This window comes from Anticarsia gemmatalis, chromosome 3, assembly GCF_050436995.1.
Source record: "Anticarsia gemmatalis isolate Benzon Research Colony breed Stoneville strain chromosome 3, ilAntGemm2 primary, whole genome shotgun sequence".
Lineage (NCBI taxonomy): Eukaryota > Metazoa > Arthropoda > Insecta > Lepidoptera > Erebidae > Anticarsia > Anticarsia gemmatalis.
Window position 1 is genome coordinate 6,475,606 of NC_134747.1, and position 20,141 is coordinate 6,495,746.

Consider the following 20,141-nt stretch of genomic DNA (forward strand, 5'->3'; position numbering starts at 1 on the left):
TTTAGTTAGTGTGTGGGTTCTTGTATTTCTCGCTGACAATTAAGTTAGAGTAGTTTCAGATAATACATGATTACCAACGTGATAAGAATTATATACAATATCCCCTTTAACATAATTATAAAGAATCGCCCAATATACATTGCAAAGTTTCTATAAAAAAATCATAATTCATTGATACATTTTCAATTGGTTAGTAAACTTTTAGTGAGACTGCTGTATATTTTAACTAAAAGTTTGGGTTTGCACTTGACTAAGAGGTGACTGTGAAGGAGAACTCGAAAAATCAAGGCACGCGGGAGTAAGAGTGTGTGTGAGCGTGGCGACGAAGGACGCGGTGCGTGTGTGCGTGGGGTGGGGGTGCAGCGGGCGCGGCGGTGGTTGGGGCGGGGTGTATCGATCCCCGCGGGGCGCGTGCGCCGCGGCGGCGGGCGCGGGCGGCGTCAGCGAGCCTCGCGAGCCGACTGTGTGCCACCCGCGCAGTCCGCAGCCGGCCGCCAGCCAAGCGACTGCCCACGACACCTCTGCGCGAACCTTCTGTCGCAACGTTTGACATTCAACGCGCGACAACACTCGTACAACCTCAAATCGCCTATCTCTCAGGAATTGCACTAGTGTTATCACCCCGAAACTATTAAAAACTTCTTGTTTAAATAACATTTACTAGTTTGACATTGAAATGAAACATTTTAGAAAGTGATAAACTTTATTTATTTACATACTTTAAGCACTTGTAAATTTTTTCTTCGTAAAAAAGATTTGGTCGGAGGGTGTCCGAAGCCTAATTCAATATTGGTGATGTGGTGGAAAGTAAAAAATGAGGTGCATCGTTATCTTTTGAAGTGATCGTGTTTGTGACTGAAAAAAACAGACGCTTGGAGCGTTGCTCACGAGTTCACGGGTCGTTAATTCGGTGGAAGAGAGAATCCGAAAAAAGAGGTCTCCCTTACGTCCGCTCATCGGAGTGATAAAATTTATGACAAACGGTAAGGAGCGTGTAGTGATAAGGGTTGGGTGCGTTATCGGTGCGGGCGGCGGCGCGCGGCTCGCTGTATCAGCCGCTCGTCGAACTCGAGCCATCGTTAATTACTGCTCACCGCCTCTCGGGCGGCCTCTCTATTCATTACTCTTATCATCACACAATTACATATTGCCGCCGTTACTGTCCACCGATAACGAACCTTATAATGATTTACTTCTAACTTACCACTATTCAGTTTTTCTTTTTATCTTTACAGTACCCACTTATCGCGGGGTTTCTATTTTGTACAATACTTAATTAATGTTGTCTTCTCACAACTGGATGATACTTTTTTTTCTAAGATGAGATTTTTATAGCGATTGGAACTCTTTAATGTAACTAAATAATTCAAAAATTGCAGTAACATGCTTCAGACGTCTTATAATTTTTCCTTAATATTTTATTTCATTGTATAAGTACAAAATCCAGACACTATAGTTTTTCTAATAGTTTAAGCGTAAACATTATGTTTCAATTGAGCTTAATGTCTGCAAATATGCCTATTTAAATAGCTAAGTAGTAAATGCTTAGAATGTACTTAACTTCCATGGATAATAAAATACATTCCTCGCCACATGTTAAGTACTTCCAACCCCATTTATTTTACACAAATGGCCACAATAATTCTGGTCCATTTAGCTTAACGCCATACATGGAAGAAAAGTGGCCACTATACTGCGTAGCATATTTTGTGACCGTAAAAGGACGCGTTCCAATAACACAGTCGTTAGCCTAAAACTATTCGTATGAAAAGGGACTACGCGAATGTCACGGAATCAAATTTGCGTGAAAATATATGAGTATCTATTAACGAAATGTCTAGGAATAGCGCGAGACCCTCTACGAATATTCTACGCCTCCTCTACGAGGGTGCTACGAAACCTCTACGACGCGTCGGATGTAAGGCGAGATCATATGACCGGTGTTGGAAGTCCATGACCTTTTTTAGACATTACATATTTTTGGTGTCAAGGGAACAAAAGCGACGTTTTCTCTTTCTCGAACATTGCACAGTGGCTTTATATTAAGAAAATTCTAAAACATAATCAATTACAATGATTTTACCAGTAATAAAAAAAGTTATTGATTAGGTGGATAGCTTGGTGAGCTTTATATTGTTATGAAAAATCAATAAAAAATATATTTGTAAGTATTGATTCATAAGATACCAGTACTAATAAGTTATACCGAAACCTAATTCTGTTTCTTCTGGAACATGTGGTAATATAATTTTACATAAACCAATATTTATATTTATTCACGGAGAAAATGTTTCAGAGAGCTACAAAAGGTATCAACTTATTCAACACACACGAATATTGCGTTTACTTGTAAGGCCGTACCCGCGCCAGATTGTTATTCCTCGCGTGTTTATAGATCGATATTTGTAATAAACCTAATAAGACATTTGGGCAAAAATCTATTTGAGAGCCTCGTTTCGGTTGGAAAACTTCGAACAATAGAACGCAGCAGCCATAGACATAAAATACCTCATTACTTTTTATAACTTAAAGAAATAAAAGAGAGGTCGCCCTGGGGAGCGGCAAGTTTTCATCACTCGTGTACAGTATCAGCGTGAATACGTTCTTATCTACAGACGAAACCCCAAGCATGTCCACAAAATAAATCGCCCGATGACGCCCGCGGTTCAATTTTGTGTGAAAATTACGAGTTTAGGTACGTATCTTCAGAAAATTTCCACGAACAAATAGATAGCAGACTGAGGCTCGCCGTGATTCCCCTCACGTCGCTCACGACCACAGGGTACTTTAAAAATTCGTTTCCCGACCTTCCGACAAGTTCGTATGCTTCAGCGGTGACCTTTTCCTCAAAGTGCTATGACCTAGCGCATTGCTTGTGGCAAAACAAATTAAGAGTTCCTTTTAAAAATCTCTTTATTCCATTACCAAGGAAAGACTCGTTATGTTTTCAACGATTAACAAGTAGGTCGTTTTAGCTCTGAAGTTTTAGATTATCTAGATGTAAAACATTGCTTTACGCTAATAAAGACATTAGCACTGCGACATAATGCTGCGGTAATTAATTTAGAAGCTAGAGAATATTAAAGACTCCCGAAGTAAAGCGAGAGCGCCTTGACAGATTTGTGTTGTTAAATTAATTACAACGAAATCCGTGTCAGCCTTAAAAACGCTATCAGTATTAGAAGCTCGTCTACTCCGACATTCAATCTTCTCTCATGAGGTTTCAGTGCGTTATTTTATTCAGGTCGTGAATCGAGCCGTAAGAAGGTGTTAAAGAGTGAATTGGCAAAAGGAACGAATGAATGGAATATGCGAACAGGTCGGCGTTCGTTCAGATCGCCATTCGTAGTTGAATAATGAATGCGTCAGGGACGATAATACTCAGCGTGTGCCGGCCACACGGCCCGCGCCCGCGCCCCCACGACACATGTTTCACTAGAACAAATAAACACCGCTGTCACAATACACCACAACCTACTTATTAAACGATACCTTTGTGCACGAATGCCTTTTATAAATCATTTTATAACGGGTTTAGAAATACTCAGAGATTAGTAAATTACGTTAGGTAAATAATTTGATGAAGCAAACACATTTTTTTGTCATTATCTATTTCTAATAAAACAAGTTTTGTATGTTCAGCTTCAGAAACATATACCTACACATATTCAATAATACTATTTGGTACGAAAATACCAATTTAATTATTACTATAATATTGGACAACAAACAGTGATTGTAAAATTACTCTGAAGCTAACATACAGTAGTAAATTTACTATTTTCATTGATAAAATTCAATTAAAAATGTGTTTACATATTTTTGACATTGAACTACCATAAATGTGTATACATAAGTACTAAAACAAAACATGCATACACACGTTATATTTGAGTGACTGTAGCCATTCAGTACTGACGACTTTTTAAGTGTTCCTAAACTGTACCTTTAAGCTTAAGAGCTCTATAGTTCAACGTACACGGCAAAAGTTAATTCACCGATTATTATTGAGTACTGCCATCTATGAAGACCAAACAACTCAATAATTCATAGAGTGAAAGTTAATCTAGATCGAATGTCAGTGACAAGATATGAATTAGTTACATTATGTTCCGCTCTCGACGCTCACTTATACAGGTTGATGCATGACAAGCCACAGATGGTTACCGGAGCGATGTCACACATCACAGGGGATTCTGTTACACAGTTGGATTATACAGTGAGCCAGCATCCCCTGTCATATATGTACTAAGTCTGACTACGTACTCAGGTACTAGTTAGAGGCTGAATTGCGGCTAAAGTTAGGTTTGGCTACTCAAACACGGGTGAACTAAGTCGCTTAGTCGCTGGTCGATATATCTCAGTTTTCAACTTTGGCTATGCCCTGTATTTGCATAATGTCTGTCTTAGGTGTACTCTCTAGCAATATGAGAAATTGTTAATACTTCCCAACTACGATACTCAGAACTGAATGAACTGTTCCAGGTCGAAAACACCTTTGGTAATGTCAATGATTTTACTTAGCATTTGTCTTACTTTTCATGTAATTTAATCTTATTAAGATTAGTCTGACTGGCAACATAATCATATGTTTAAAGAGGCAATTTTAAAAATGGAAAATTAAAATAGGTTTTAAACCTGTCTATGGAAAATAATTTTCATATCTCACTGGAAATGTTGAAGGACAGGTACGAAAAAAATATAAATATTTTTGGAACGATAAAGTTTGGCAACATCTCGCGCTCGGTGGTGAATATAACGTAGCTATTCGCTGGAGTCACGCGCTCCTCCGCTGTTTATTCACATTCGAATTGGTGTACGTAAATAATGGGGGAACTTTAGAACTCGCGTTAGTACACTTGCCGCCATCGAAGGGTATATATTGAAGGTATGTCGTCAACTCACGCCGATGTTCGTTTTGAAGTTTATGGATGTGACGGATTTTAAGTAGGTGAGGTTAACTGCTCGTTATTGCATCAAATGTAATTGTTTGTATAACCTAAACGTTTTACTGACTGGTTCTAGAAAAACATTGCGTCGAGTAATAATAGATAATAACTTAATTTAATATCTACAGTAAATATAGAGTTGTGGATTGATGTGTTATTAGTTTAATCTGCATTAAAAATCATTTTTTTATTGTTTTATCCAAATCTACAGATTAGGTTCTGTGTTAAAGGAAAACATCATCACAAACGTTAGCATTCAATACTGCTTTTGCCCGCGGCTTTATCGGAGTGAATGTTATTCTTTCATTTGAATAGATCCTTTCCCGTGTGCATGTATTATACTGTCGCTTTTTTCCTAAACTCATCAGCAATTTATTCATTTCAACAAATATAATAATAAAAATACTGCCCTGCATAAAATATTCTATACCACTGGTGGTCAAAATGTGGTCCGCGAATGACTTTAAAATTATCAGAATGATTATTACACTTCATCTTTAATATACTAACACAGTGGTGCCTGCTAACAAGAATAATATAAAAGTGGTCCCGGAATAAGAAGAGGTTGGGACCCCCTGTTTTATACCGTATGTGAAGAACACATACCTAGAGTGTTAGTATGACTAAAAACTTTGTCCGTACATAACTCTAAAAGTGAGGTATAGTACACCTACGGGTAAACCTTCCGAGAAATGCTGATGTGGTATTATGTTACGCTAAAATATATGTTTTCAGAGAGAAACACAATTTCCTGAGCATAATCGAAAACTCCTAGCAAGAACCCTAGTAGTTGTCCTAAATACGTTTTAAGGTTGGTTATGCTTAAAATAGATTACAATAATTGTACTCAATCGTTTTTAGATTGACGTTACCCATTATCACGCCTTTTTTCCGCAGGGGTAGGCAGAGACCAAACCATGCCTCTTGGTTCGATCCTTACAAACCTCCCTAGCCATATTCATATAGATTTTATTTCTTCATCAAAAATTACAATATAACACGTTAAGCAGTGTATTTAATACAGCCTTGTAAATGAATTCCAAGGGCTATAATGTACGTTTGTCTTTTACTTTTGATACTCTTGTTCAAAAGCACGCGGAAAAAGAAAAAATAAGCGGTCTTTTACATTTTGTTATCATAACGTTTAATACAGGCGACCGTTGTGCCATTTCCATACAGTTTTTCCGATAGCGACCAGCTCCACAACGTTTTTATTAAATAAAATAGGTGCAGACTATAGTGTTCATTGGAAATAAATATAAAAATAGTGTAGATTCACTTGTGAATACCGATAATTGAATTTCATAACTCTAATCAGGCGCTATATCGCATAATCTGCTATATTTTTCTGTTTTTATAACAACACATACTCTTTTCGAATCGTATTAACTCTTTTCGAGTTCATACGAGTTAGTCACGTCAAGCGCAGCTTATTAGTAGTATGAGAATAGAGTCTCAACTCAGCGCCGGCATTAAAGTCTTCACAAAAGAAACAGCATGAATGAACCCCTAGGCTTTATGGGGGTACATGTCAATATTTACGTACCTACTAACGCTTCCGATGTTTTACTTGCTCATAATACAACCGCGGTTGGGATCCGAATACCTTAAAATTGTGTCCATAAAGATAAGAATTTTTGCGACTTCGTTTTGCTAGGCTCGAGGTTCCCTAAAAATTTATGATCACATTTCATGACTTCGTAAGAGTTCTGTTGGTTTTTCTCAAAAAAATGTGATATCCGATGTCCTCATTTAAAGGAAGCTTTATAAATTGTCGGCAACGTTGAAGTTTTGGTTTTATTATACTCGGCAGCGTTTCTACGTATTCGCGAAGCAATTATGTTGCCTTCCACAGAAATATTGTAATTTCTGAACCACTATTTATTTACATTTTAATTATGCCACTTTGAGCTGAGTGTTTGAATATAATTGTGACATTTTTTGATGAGCTCGTGGTTGTTGTAACACGAGTCTCAATGTTCATTGTATACCTATTTTGTGGAGATTTTTGGTAAACAATACAATTATGAAAATTTTCGTGAAGCGCGGTTTTGTTAATGGGCCACTAAAAAGGGACGGGTTCTAATTGCTTTGAATAATGTAAGTATATACGTATGTATACGTATTCATCGGTAGGCAAGTTGTATGCCGACGACCGAGTGCTAGCCTTTTGTTGCTTTGAATTTAATGAAGGGTTTATTAAATAAAATACTCATTGAAGTGGGTTTTGTATAATAAAAAACATGGATAGGAGAGCCGCGCTGAAATATTGAGCGATGCTTATTTAAATGTATCCATTGTATACACGAGTGTAGTATCAAATACATAGCAAGAATGAGCTCTTTAGTGTACACTTATGAATTATGGAGAGCGTGCTTCGTCGTCTACGGCGCTCGCTAATTGATTCCGAATTTAACTCTGGTGAAACCTCGTTATACGAAGTGCATGCAAAAGATGTCACTTTAACACTTAATTCTACACTGAACACGTCCTTTGTTTGTACAAATTTAATATTTACAGGAGTATGTAATCGTAAGCTAAGTATGTTTTCTTACATACATTTTATAGACACAATTGGGTTTGGTCAATGTGTTGTTAATTAAAAAAACATTACTCTGTAAAGGGTTCATAAGCTACTGATTTAGCGAAAGATCTAAGTCTAATTCTGTCCTACAACAATTTAAACTTCATACGTTTTACAAAATAATTATCGTGGCAAAACTAAATCCTATGAGCATATTGGTTGAAAGGAACTTTGGCCAGCAGTCGGTTACAGAGAGGAAAGTATGCCAGAAAACAATATCAGCGCTAATTTAGTGAGAAGAGGAGCCAAGAAATATGCTACGTAGGTCGAGGTTCTTAAAAAGCTATAACACCACTGGGATTGTAGAGAAAAGTGATTTTGAGCCTTCCAAAACTGATCCAAATTGGATAGGAAAAGAATTCTCCAACGTATTGTGAACGTCACGCTCTGCTTAAAGCCCTTCAGTCTATTAAATCCATAGGAAAACTGAGTCTGTTTAAGTGTTATTATTACATCCGTACATACGTATAATCCCATGAGAGGGAAGCAGCGGTGGTTTTAAATGTGAACCCTTGTTTTCGTGACGATCACTTTCACTCGGAGCGAGAACAACTTTGTTTTGTGCGAATTTAGTAATTTCTATTTACTCGTCGGTTTTCCTGTTGTTTTTCCTTAATTTTGTCTCAGCTTGATAATTTTACGAAAAATATATATCTTTACTTAACGATCCGTGACGGGTGTGTTTTATTGAGACCTGTATTATTTCGGGCAAATTGTTTTCCGTTCACTTGTCCCGTTTGATACTAAAAACGATTCAAGTGTATTGTGTGTCTAGAATATTTTGTTTGTTTTTATACTAGACTGTATTGTATCTAATTTTATTCTTCAAAGATATGATTGTGACAGGTAGGCAGACTTATTGTTTTACCATTCTAACTCCGAGTTAGCAGATAATTTAATGTTTGATACTAACCAATACATATCTACCTCTATGTATGAACACAAAATATTATATAATGTATGTTTTAATATAATATTCATTTACTTCTTTTCTTTTGCCAGTCATCCAATTCATATCCTGGAATTCATTTCGAAATTGAGCAAAAAAAAAGTAATAGGATTTTGCTCTTACAAAACAATCTCACTTACGACCCAAATTGGAACCGTGCCCGTTTAAGGTCGGTAGGCATTTCCCTATCACATCGCAGCTTAATATGGTGTACGTCGAATTGTGGTCGGACGCTGGTGTGCCGCTGCCTACCCACAACTATTTACAAGCATCGGTATTTATGTTTATTATCATAACTACCTATGTTATAATTCTGCGTCTCATACGTGGATATGTGGTATAAATACACATGTTATACAGTATGTAGATTATCAATTATCCACCGCTAGCGACACGCAAGCCAACCAACATCCTGTAGATACATATCAGCCAAACCAATTACCGTTGAGCCTCTTACTTAAAAATAATTAGGAAGCATTAACGCGAACAGGTGATTTATAAAGCGTTTTTACATTCTCGAATTTCGTAGCTCTAAATATGATTGAAATCTAAAACTACGTTATTATCAATAGTTTTCGATTACATAGTTTCATATTATGTTTGAACTTTTAGCTGACGCACTATGTTTGCGTTTATAAACAAACATTGCAATCTCTAAAAACGGTAGATTAGTTCCGTGCCCAGTTATTTAAATATAGTTAATCATAAATTGATGTGCAAAGTGAGCAATTTAATTTGTGTTTCCCGGGGACTGTTGCCTTCGTCATAGTTTGATAAAGTTCGTAGAGAATTCCGCCTAAGTAGGCCAATTGATACTTAAGTTTTATTTGTTATGAGAGTCATTAGGAGAGGAAATCTTGTTAGAACAAATTTCGAGTGAAAGTTTGTTTGGAAGCCTATGTGCGGGCTCAGGGTAATTACAAACGAGGGTGTTCATCTTTTACCTATACCTCCGCGCCTTTTAACATCTCTCAAGCAAAGTTGGGAACAGTGATAAATACACCTTCATAAGTACTTTACACGATGTATGTGCTACTTACTGAACTTCAGACGATACTTCACTCCCCGCGCCGGTTTCACTAGTGTTTGATACCAACCGTTTATAACTCCACCTATTAAACTTGAAAACAATGCTGTAATATGTACTCACAACAATGCACTACCGCAAGAGTTTACCAACATGTTGTAATATGATGGATAATATACGTAGATATTCGGTTTTATTTATGTTTTACTTATACATTTTTTTGAGTAAGACGAAGCTATTGTAGGCAACGTTAGAAAATATTACAAATACGTGAATTTATGTTTTGGGTCTGCGGGACTACTAAACGAGTACTCTCGTTTATAGCTCTATAAAGTAACGTTTCATTCTAGCTTCGTCCGTATACGCTTTATAGGTCGTTGTAACTGATCGAGTACGTCACTTTTACCTGTTTTCTACGATCGCTTAATCATGGTAAATTCTGAACACGTACATACTTAAAAGTGCCTAGTACATGTCTACGCGTTACAAGCAGCAAAGTTAAAAATCAATTCTAAGTGGAGCTACGTAAAAATAAACAATACCGAAACTGGCAATCGACTCCAACAAAGAGGCATCGGTATCATGTTACTAAATATTACAGCAGACATGTTCAAACGTATCGTATTAGTCAATACGTATGCCAGGACTCACGCCGCGGTACTGCACATAAAGGTTATTCGTAACATACGAGGAGAGGGCGTCGACTTCACTATAATGTGGTTTATTTTTGCAGGCTCACGTCCATACGCTGTTAAGTGATGAACGCAATGTACACCTACTTCAATAAAATACGAATATGTCGAGTACGCGTCCAAATGTCTTTGTTTGTATTACACGTTTGTTTCAGTGCCGATCTGATAATAGGATTCGGCTTATGATGAATGAGCACAAAATGCGTCATGTTTGCCATGGAGCTGTAAGGGCGAATAAAACACAATGCGGCAACAGCAGCTGCCGCTTGCGGTGCTTGTTTGTGCAGACGACGACTTAATTACATAGTAAAACATTTAGCTGTCCCCTAACTGAACAGTTGGAAAGTTGGGCAGTATGCAGACAACCGAGCTAATATCGGCCAAATTCGGAAATTCGAGAAATCTGACTAAATAGCTTGGCCCGCGAGAATCTCAATGCATATTCTGTTTAAAGACACATAAAGATTTACAATATCTTTTATGTTTCGAATAAATATTTGGTTTAAGTTAGGGTAGAAGCGTCTTACCATTTACTTTTACTTTATACGGCATTTATCGCTATATAACTCGTTGACCCCAGGTTTATTTAAAGTTTTTTTAGTTAATTTAACCCATACCTAAACAAAGTATTATAATGGCAAATAGGTATTTCTTTAACTAAACATTTAGAAGTGATGCGATCCGTTTCAAATAAGATTATTGACCAAAATTAATGTAACATATTTATTTTTCAGTTTGATTACTTTATAGTTTACTGTATTTTCATATTGTAATTAATTTATTCAATCTTCAAACTTGAAGATGTTTCAAAGTAACGAAATCAGGAACTTTCATGAAATAGGCTAGTTTACATGAGTGCGGCCTCCGAGTGTCCTGTAGTTTAGTAATTAACTTGAATGTAATTAATGAACTGACCGTCTGCGGCGCACCACTTCTTGGTCATTACTCAAGTGCTTACTCATTAGCATAGAAGCGTTCCATTCAGATAGTATAAATAAATAGCTCGTTCATATTTCAGTAAATGTTCCGTTCTGCGACGTTCTACAGTACAACATAAACAGCAACGTCGCGCCGCTAAATGGCTGAGTATTAAACAAATTATGCAAAACATAGGTTTATATTTGATGTACTGGAGGTATTATTTTACTTTATGGCACACTAAAACTGTCTAATTTTACATGTAAAGTGGAACAACGGTCTTGTTGCGTAAGTGGCCTTGAACGTCGATAGATTTTGTTAGGTTTACTCGGTAACAGCACCCACAGAGTATCTGTGATAAAAATAGGACACTGTATGAAAGTCCATCAATCATAATTTCAACTTTACACGTACGACAAACAGTACAGGAGAAGTTCTAAGGAATAGTGTGTGCGGTAAATGTGTACAACAGTGAATGATTGCATGAACCACATCTAAGCGACACATGAACAAGCACTGCGGTTTGCTTACATGTGCAAATTATGTACACGTATAATTGTTACAATCAGCGTCTTATTGATGTATCAATATAGAGTTTACATTCAAATTAGTTACAGATTTGTGTCAGTTCACTGTAGTGAACATTACAGGGACTATCATTTAGTGCGTCGCCAGACAATAAATATTTTATGATAGTAGGCCAGCACACGTGAACCGCAAAATAACTGTTATGGCGTTGTTACACGGATAATTTGCAAATATTACCGTAAAACCGATAATGTGCACGGTTACTGATCTCTGACACGACATATAAAGCTGGCTGTTTAATATTTACCTTATTCGGGGTTATTGTTACGTAACAATTGTATTGCAGAATAACACTAGTACAATTAGATTGTATATTGGCATTGACTTAGTATCTAACTATGTTTTAAGTAGTAGCGAGGTTTGTAATAACTCACAAACTACACATGTATAACTAGCACTAAAAAACATTAAGCGTTCATGCAGAGCATTCCGCCATTGAAGTTTCACCTAATTTTTGATCTCAGGTTCGGTCAATATTGGTTAGGTTATAATAACTTCGGAATATGCTGTTATGTCAATCTTTGACTTCAAACGTTAAGTTAGAGTGCAGTGATAATATATGCGCTCATAAACACTCACCAATGACCGATTTATACAAAACTGATAGATCCTGAAATATATATCGCAAAATCACCTATGGATATTAATAATAATCTTCCTTAACCACTACAAACGCATAATGCGGTTTCGCATACAAAGTTTATAATAATAAGACTTATTATTATAAACTATGCATTAACTAAAATGGCAACATTATGAATAAATGAGAATAATGTACGAATAGAGCATAATGGGAATATTCGACACATTAATGCACCTGTAAATTATTGTATTGACATATCTATAGAGTCCAGTGCACGTTAGTAGATATTCAAATGCCAATAGAGTGCAGGCCTGGCCGCTATCGGTGCGCGGCCCGTAGAACATTAATTTTGATTGTTTGTACAGTAGTGCGATCATAATATTATGCAGGATGGCGTTATGTTATAGTTAGGTGAATCCGCTCAATGCAGTGCCACTATAATAACTATAATTCGTAGGCTCGTAGAGGTAGTGTAGCGGCGTAGCGGTGTGGCGTAGCAAACAGCCCCGAGGTGCGTGTAGCGCGTTCAAATTATTTGATCACCGCCACCAAACCAGATTAACTCCTACGATTGACTGCACAACTGTTGGTGTTCGCTTGCGGGATTTATATACCTGTAATGTTTTTTTACTATAATTGTTTCGGGGTATTTATTCATTCAATTATTTTCGTTTATTTAGTGTTCTCGTTTCCGCTACTGTGTTTGTGGTGTCTATTTATGTTAGTTTATGAGGCTATTCCTGTGAGTTTTAAAACAAACAAAACTTCCTTCCTCATACTCTTGGTATGATTGTTCAAAGTGTCACAAAGCAGTTACGGTTAAGGTCTTTTTGAACTTTGGCTCCCCTGAAACTCAGTTTTAATTAAAACAGGTACACAAAAATTAAAATAACAATTCAACAAAGACAAGCAAAGTAACCCAAAGTTTTAATAATTAAATTTTAAGTTTGTCAAACCGAACGAAAGTTAAATCACCTAACTGAAATGGTTTGAGTTATTTTTACAAAAAGGTTGTTATGCTGGTGGATAAATATGGATTTTGGGTTTAGTTGGTTGATTTACCAAAATGAATATAATACTAATTTATTATTTATCTATTCAGAAAAGTCTTTACAAGAATATATTAGCGCCAAATTGTTTTATGAATAGTCTTGTACATGACAGCGTTATTATCATGATAAATTAACAATGAATTATTTGCGATGTTTGTATTTTATACCCAAAATAGAATAAAACAATAGAAATAGCAATATTAGTAGCATACCTACAAATTTTCATGTTGATTCTCCTTAATTATTTTCGAGTATTACTAATAAATTTCTACATGATATTGTATTTCCTTTGTTAAAAAGTATTAATAATTTTCTAACCTGGCGTCTAAACGAACCAGTAGCGTAGATATTCGTTCGAAAAAAGCTGTATTTTTCAGGCGAGCATTGATATCAATAAATAAAACAGAACGGTAGTGGACACGGCGATGCCGCGGGTGGCAACACTGATGACTTTGATTTGACATGCCTTGTCGGTGTTGTGAGTTTCTGCAACTGATTGCGATTCTTATGATATTAGCCACAAGTTATGATTAGAATATAAACTTCTCCCCCGGTTTCTGAGCACATTTAACGGTACTTTATCTATTCAATAGCGTTTTTTAATATGACTTTTGACACTATTGAATAGATAAACTGCCGCTAAATGTACCTCAGAAACCAGGGGTAAGTCACGCAACTTTAAGCAAAAAATCAGTTTTTTATTCTTAAATCGTTTATAAACATTATAATGTTTTTTCCTGTCTTCTATCCCTATTATAATTGAACAGGTAAACTTAAACCGTTATAACTGTTACTTACCAGCTTAACTTTCTGTTGCGTTTTTAATATTCCCTATTCTGAGTTAAAACAAAAGAAAGCCTCGTAAAAGGAAAATCCCTACAGGAAAAATGTGTGGTAATCTGTTAACAATCTTCACTTATAAAAACGTAATTAATTGAAAACATTAAAATAGATTTTAATATTTATTTTTTTATATTTGAGAAATTGGTTTGTCGCACTAGTTGTCACATCTCAGAATAATAAATAACAAAGAAACAAAACTATGAAACGTAGTAATTTTATTACAGCAATAAAGTAAAGAAATTCCTCCAAGAAGATCGTAAATTTTATATTCTCAGGGTTTATGAGTGTGTGTCACCAGTTTTCTGTTGGCTATGATCAAATTTACAATTATTAGTATAATTAATACTTTGTTTTAATTAAACTTTATGGATAGATTTTTATATGACAGCGGTATTTATGTTTTCTACTTCAAATATATTATAGTAATTATTATGCAGAAAGTCTATGACGATGTATGTTTATTATTCTTTAGGACTTTTTGACGAGATTTAGTAAACGGATAGTTTATAACCTAAAAATAACACATAAGAGCAGTGATAGCCGAGTGGTATAAGTTGACACCTCCCACCCAAGTGGTCGCAGGTTCGAATCCGAGGCTATACACCAATGACTTTTCGAAGTTATGTGTGTATTAGAAATAATTATCACATGCTCCAACGGTGAAGGAAAACATCGTGAGGGAACCTTGCATGCCTAAAATTTGTTTAAAACATTTATTGAGGGCATGCAAAGTCCCCAACCCGCACTTGGCCAGCGTGGTGGACTCAAGGCCTAACCCCTCCCACATTACGGGAGGAGACCCTTGCCCAGCAGTGGGACATTAATGGGTTAAATTTATTTATTTATTTATATAAAGAACATCCGTGAAAATCGTTTTACGTGGACAAAGTCGTGAGCTGAAGTTAGTAACATAAAACCTGCAGTATTATCCTGTTTAAGGAAATAACTGAAATAAATCTTAAAATCTTGCCACGCGGTCAGTCACCGGCCTTTTATGAATCCTGCTTTATCCATTATTCCTGAACCCATGGAGGTTTGAGACTCCTTTCTTGACGCACCCTTATTAGCATACGTTTCAAAATTCATGGTTTATGTATTCAATGATTTCGGTTTTGCGTTTCTTGTCATCTGTAGTTAAAGGATTAAGTTAATTCTTATGGTTTCGTTATATTTTGCTTATTAAACATACAATTGGGACAGTGGAGATTCGAAAAACATAGTTCTTGAACTGAGCAAGAGTTTAGAAATGTGCATTAAATATGCAATAATTAACTGTTCCGCTAAATTATTAATATAAGTTCGAAAAAATGCAGCTAACAAAGTGGAAATTATTATTTTTAGAGTTTGCTCTATCAAAATTAGAAATGATCAAATATGGTGGGCCAGTTATTTTAGTACCAAGGTCGGTCGATCGCGTCAGGAAAAAACAATGTCCACATTCTACCTATTATGCCAATATAACGCAAATATTCTGATCGTATTTTATACTCCACTGGTTTTCTGAGACTACTTTGACCCAGTTGTGTAATACTAGACATATGAATTATAGTTTCATAGTCGATCGCTCACTTATTCAAATAGGATTGGCTGAGACTATGAACGGAATAGAAAGATTTCTAAAGTGGAAAAAAAAAGTAAGCCAAGCTCGAATGACCTTGGATTAATGTCTCTAGAAAATTAGCACACTTGCCGCGTCAAGTACCATTAATATAAAAATTAATAAAGAATGAGTAGTAGAAAAGGAAGACGTTATAAATTGTCGGCGATGAGCAGATATAAATGGCAGAAGGTTAAAAATTCAGTCCAATTAACTGGGCTGTATGCGGGCCGACAGTTTAATCCGCTACGTTATTTTAGGGTCGGGCTCGATCTCATTTTTCCTAACTGGATAAGCAAGCACGTCACGTACGGATAGTCTGAGACTGGAGGTGTCTCTAATTGGCTTGACCGCGCTCCCGGCGGCAATCCTCAAACACAAAGTCAAAGGCCTCGCTCCCGCAGCGCGGCTCACCCAAATCGAAGCCTTCCAATACTAGCCTTTAATCGATGAACAGAACGCTCTCATTCAAACTTAACCTTTTGTTCTCGATAGACAAAAGGACTTTGGAAATGAGATTCTAATCTCTTTAGGCGTAGGTTGGTACCTAAACCAATAAAATTTGAAGTATCCACTTCAAAAGATCGTTTCGCTTAAAAATAAACGGTTAGATAGCCACTTTACTTGAAGATTTAGGGGCTTACGATTTTAATTAACTCGCGGTTAATGAAAATTTCACTCATCTGTGTTTGTCACGTGAGCTACATTACACGCGTTACTTATTTTATACAAATATATGAAAAGTGAATTGATTGAAGTGTTTGTATTTCATTAAATACTTACGTACATGACTCATTGTTTAAGCAGAGGTCGCCACTTCAGCCGGAGTGCAATGGCGATTGCGATAAAAACAATTAATGGAGACTTTATTGGAAAATACTTTACTGTGATAATTTGGCATGCAAATCTTATGATGCAAACGGGAAATGCTGAAATGTTATGAAGGATTATTAAAATTAAGAAATCAATTTTATCCTTATATATTTCGCCATGTGAATATTACTGCCGAATATTTCGCATTCATTGTTAAACGCTATTGAAGTTGCCACCATTAAAGGTTCATCGAATTAAAACAACGGATATATTAAAATGCGGTGCGGAAAACAGAATCGTTCTGTCAATTACATGTTGAATGACGATAAGTCATATTGTAGAGCGTGTAATCGAGCATTATCAATTTGTGGGGATACGTGGCTGCCAGTGGCGGCCGGCGACGGTACATTTGTCACTGTGATTAAACGACGTCACACCCAATACACCCACACCGATGTTTTTTAGCTTACATTTCTGACGCAATATTCAACAATTTTTAAAATCCCAATGTCCACATTCGCTAACTGAAACCCAGCTAATTGTTTTTTATTATTGAGTTTATGTTTATTATAAGCATTAAAAGTTGAATGTTATAGGCATTTTGCTCCCAAGCAACTGGTAGAGATTAACATTTTTAAAGTTACTGCCACTTGTTATAATGGTGCAGAAAATCAATTCTCGGATACATACTAGGAGTTAATAAACAAGAACATGATCAGTGTAGTGAATCATAAGTTCTCCGTTGTGACGAGAGATCCTTGCCAAACACCAAGAAAGCATGAGTAATAAAAAATAAGGTCATAAAAAACTTGAAATCCATTGTGTTTTCTCGGAAAACATATACATTAATATAAATCTTATATTCACTTCGAAGAAGACGGCATTTTTCTTAGTATATCATATTACGTAAGCTGTATGAAGAAGAAATGCAAAGTTTAAAAGTACTCGCTAGGAGAAATAGTTCCGGAACTGACTCAATACTTGGGCAGGTCTCTGTCTGAGTAAGACGTATAGATTAATGGTTTCACATATCTCTTGTCCCTCACAATAGAAACCAAGTTTCTGACAAAAATACTTATACAGTGCTATTTTCACAATCACTCGATTCTTTGCCCCTTCCTGACCCCAATTCACTTTGGAATCCGAAGTTAAATATTTTCTGGTTCGCACTGAATACAAACAGCTACTCAATTCTGCTAATAAGATATCTGAATCGCAGTGGAAACGTGGCGGTTAGGCGTAATTCTGTTGATGTTGGCTAGGGCTGTCTGCTAAGTTTCCACAACTTTGGTGTTATTCTTCGCGCAATATTCTACGGCGGGTATTTATTTAAAGGGTGAAGGTATTTTGTGCTCTTTTGGCATAGGTTCCGTATAAACAAACTGTGTGAAAAAATATAACGTATACGCCATACGGGTTAAAAGCGTGTTTTGTAAATTTCTTTATAATTTTTTGATTATTGTTGTATACTAAAAAGGTCATATATAGGTTTTTATTTTCCCAATCACACTCGGTACATATATTAAATTATATACTTTTAAAAAGGTACAATTTCACCCAAAAAGTAACAAAAATGTATTTTATTGACTGAATCCTTAAAATAATTATTTCAAAAATTCGTTGTTTTGTTAAATAATTATGTGCCAGATCTTATTATATACCTATAATGCTGATATTATTTTATACATAATATAAGTTTTACTGGAACCATGATATTATTACAAGAACCCCACACGATTCGCATGAAGTATGAATACATAATCGTTATAAGTAATCGCTTACCTTAATCGTAAAACAACAGGCCCACGGTACCTTATTACAATTCAGGCGCAATAAAATTATTTGTTAAGGCGACACGTAGCCCAAGTCTACAGTTTATTACTTTGAACAAACAAAATTAATAAGGATCTTCCAAAATCCGTAACTGAATGTTGATAGACACGAAGAACAATTCCGTTTAGAATTTCAATTAAGAAGTTAGAGACCTATTAAAATTCAGGAGAGCGTTGTGGGCGCAAGAGCGCAGCGAGAATGCGATTGTACAGAAATAAAGGTTAGTGTTTGTTAAACGAGTTTGAGGGTCTATTAATGAGTAAGGCCCTCTTTTTCTTTTACATTGCCTCCCTGTGATTTACTGTTACAAATAAAACGTATCTGATGCTTAATTGTACGGATTTTCTGTTAGGAAACTATAGGTGTAATTCATTGCTTTCAGAGCTAAAGCCATTAAGAGTGTTTTGTTCTTTTCAATAGGCCAGCAGTAAGTACGCTATTTTACCATTAACAAGAATAATTTGTATTGTAAAAAAAGATTTTCGTTCGTCTGTTTATGATATGCAAATAATGTACCTGCTTCTCCAGTGACAAGGCATTTATAGCAACAGTTAGTGCTTATTTTATGTCCCATATGTAAGGTGAACAACATTTTACGGCGCGCTGTTCAGATCGAGTAATGATTTGAGACGCAAGACCCGAATCTGATCCTGGGAATTGCACTCGGGTTTCATCTCTTGAGAGTTGACAACCCTTTTCGAAGGTCGTTACTTTTTAGCTGTGGGTAAGTCACAGTTCCTTAGGGAAAACATTTACATTTGTTTAAAATACTGGTACGTTAGCAACATTTAATTTTGTGATGCGACGCTGAGTACATACTAATTCCTTGCGAGAACCTCTATCATTAAGAACACTTCTCTTTTATGTGTTTAATTTGTGCCTTAAAGGTTGCAATCAGTCACAAATATATTTCATGTGTTAAAATCTAAATGAATGATCTGGAAATCATGTAAATTTGTGGTTCAATGTGTTAGGAATCCAATTTATCTAAAGTTTCTTCATACAAGATTCATTCTCGTAGAGTATCTATTTTCGGTTCCGGGAATATCCCTTCAACCGCTCCCCTACTGAATTATTTTGGTGCTAACTTTTTTAGCGTTTGTAATATTTTATGAGTACAAATCTTGGTGCGTACATAAATGTTTACGACTTCATCTAAATAAGCAAATGTCTAGAAAAAGTGACGACATTAACTACATTGTGTTACGACTCGCGACTGATTGTCAACAACATCATTAAGCTATAAAAATGTTGTTGTACAAGACGAGTGTTAAATTCTTACATAACTCACATTGTAAACCAGCAGAACAGGCATTGATTATCATATATGTTGTATTGATAATCATAGTTTTGGTTAAATATTTAATATTACTGTGATAGTATAAAAAATCGTATCTGTTTTCATTAGTCTCGCAGTTCACTGCGCAATGCTACAGAATACGTGAAATGATTTATTTAGTAAAATTTTATTAATACCATTGTCAGCAGCGACATGGGTTTAAGAATAAAAAGCAAGAAAAAATTCATTCATTAGCAAGACAAATGGCAGAAAGTTATTTAGGATATTCCGTTTCTGCTGAAGAAATTTTCATTTTCTGTTTCATTAGTAAAATTTAATCTTATTACGAGAGAGGAAGGAGGAGCTATATCTTGTAGGAATCCTTGTAACGAGTGCGGGGAAATGTTTCTTGTTTTCATTGATATCTTTTGAAG

The 20,141-nt window shown here is 35.8% G+C and overlaps 1 protein-coding gene across 1 annotated transcript in view; it reads left to right on the top strand.

Annotated features, from left to right (window-relative positions):
• The first annotated feature begins 490 nt into the window (after window positions 1–490).
• The window catches only part of LOC142987346 (neuroligin-1-like), a 57,033-nt gene continuing 37,382 nt past the window's right edge, over window positions 491–20,141 (top strand). Inside the window, exon 1 of the mRNA XM_076136044.1 lies at window positions 491–983. The gene's annotated coding sequence lies outside the window, so the exon portion shown is untranslated. The remainder of the gene's footprint in view (window positions 984–20,141) is intronic.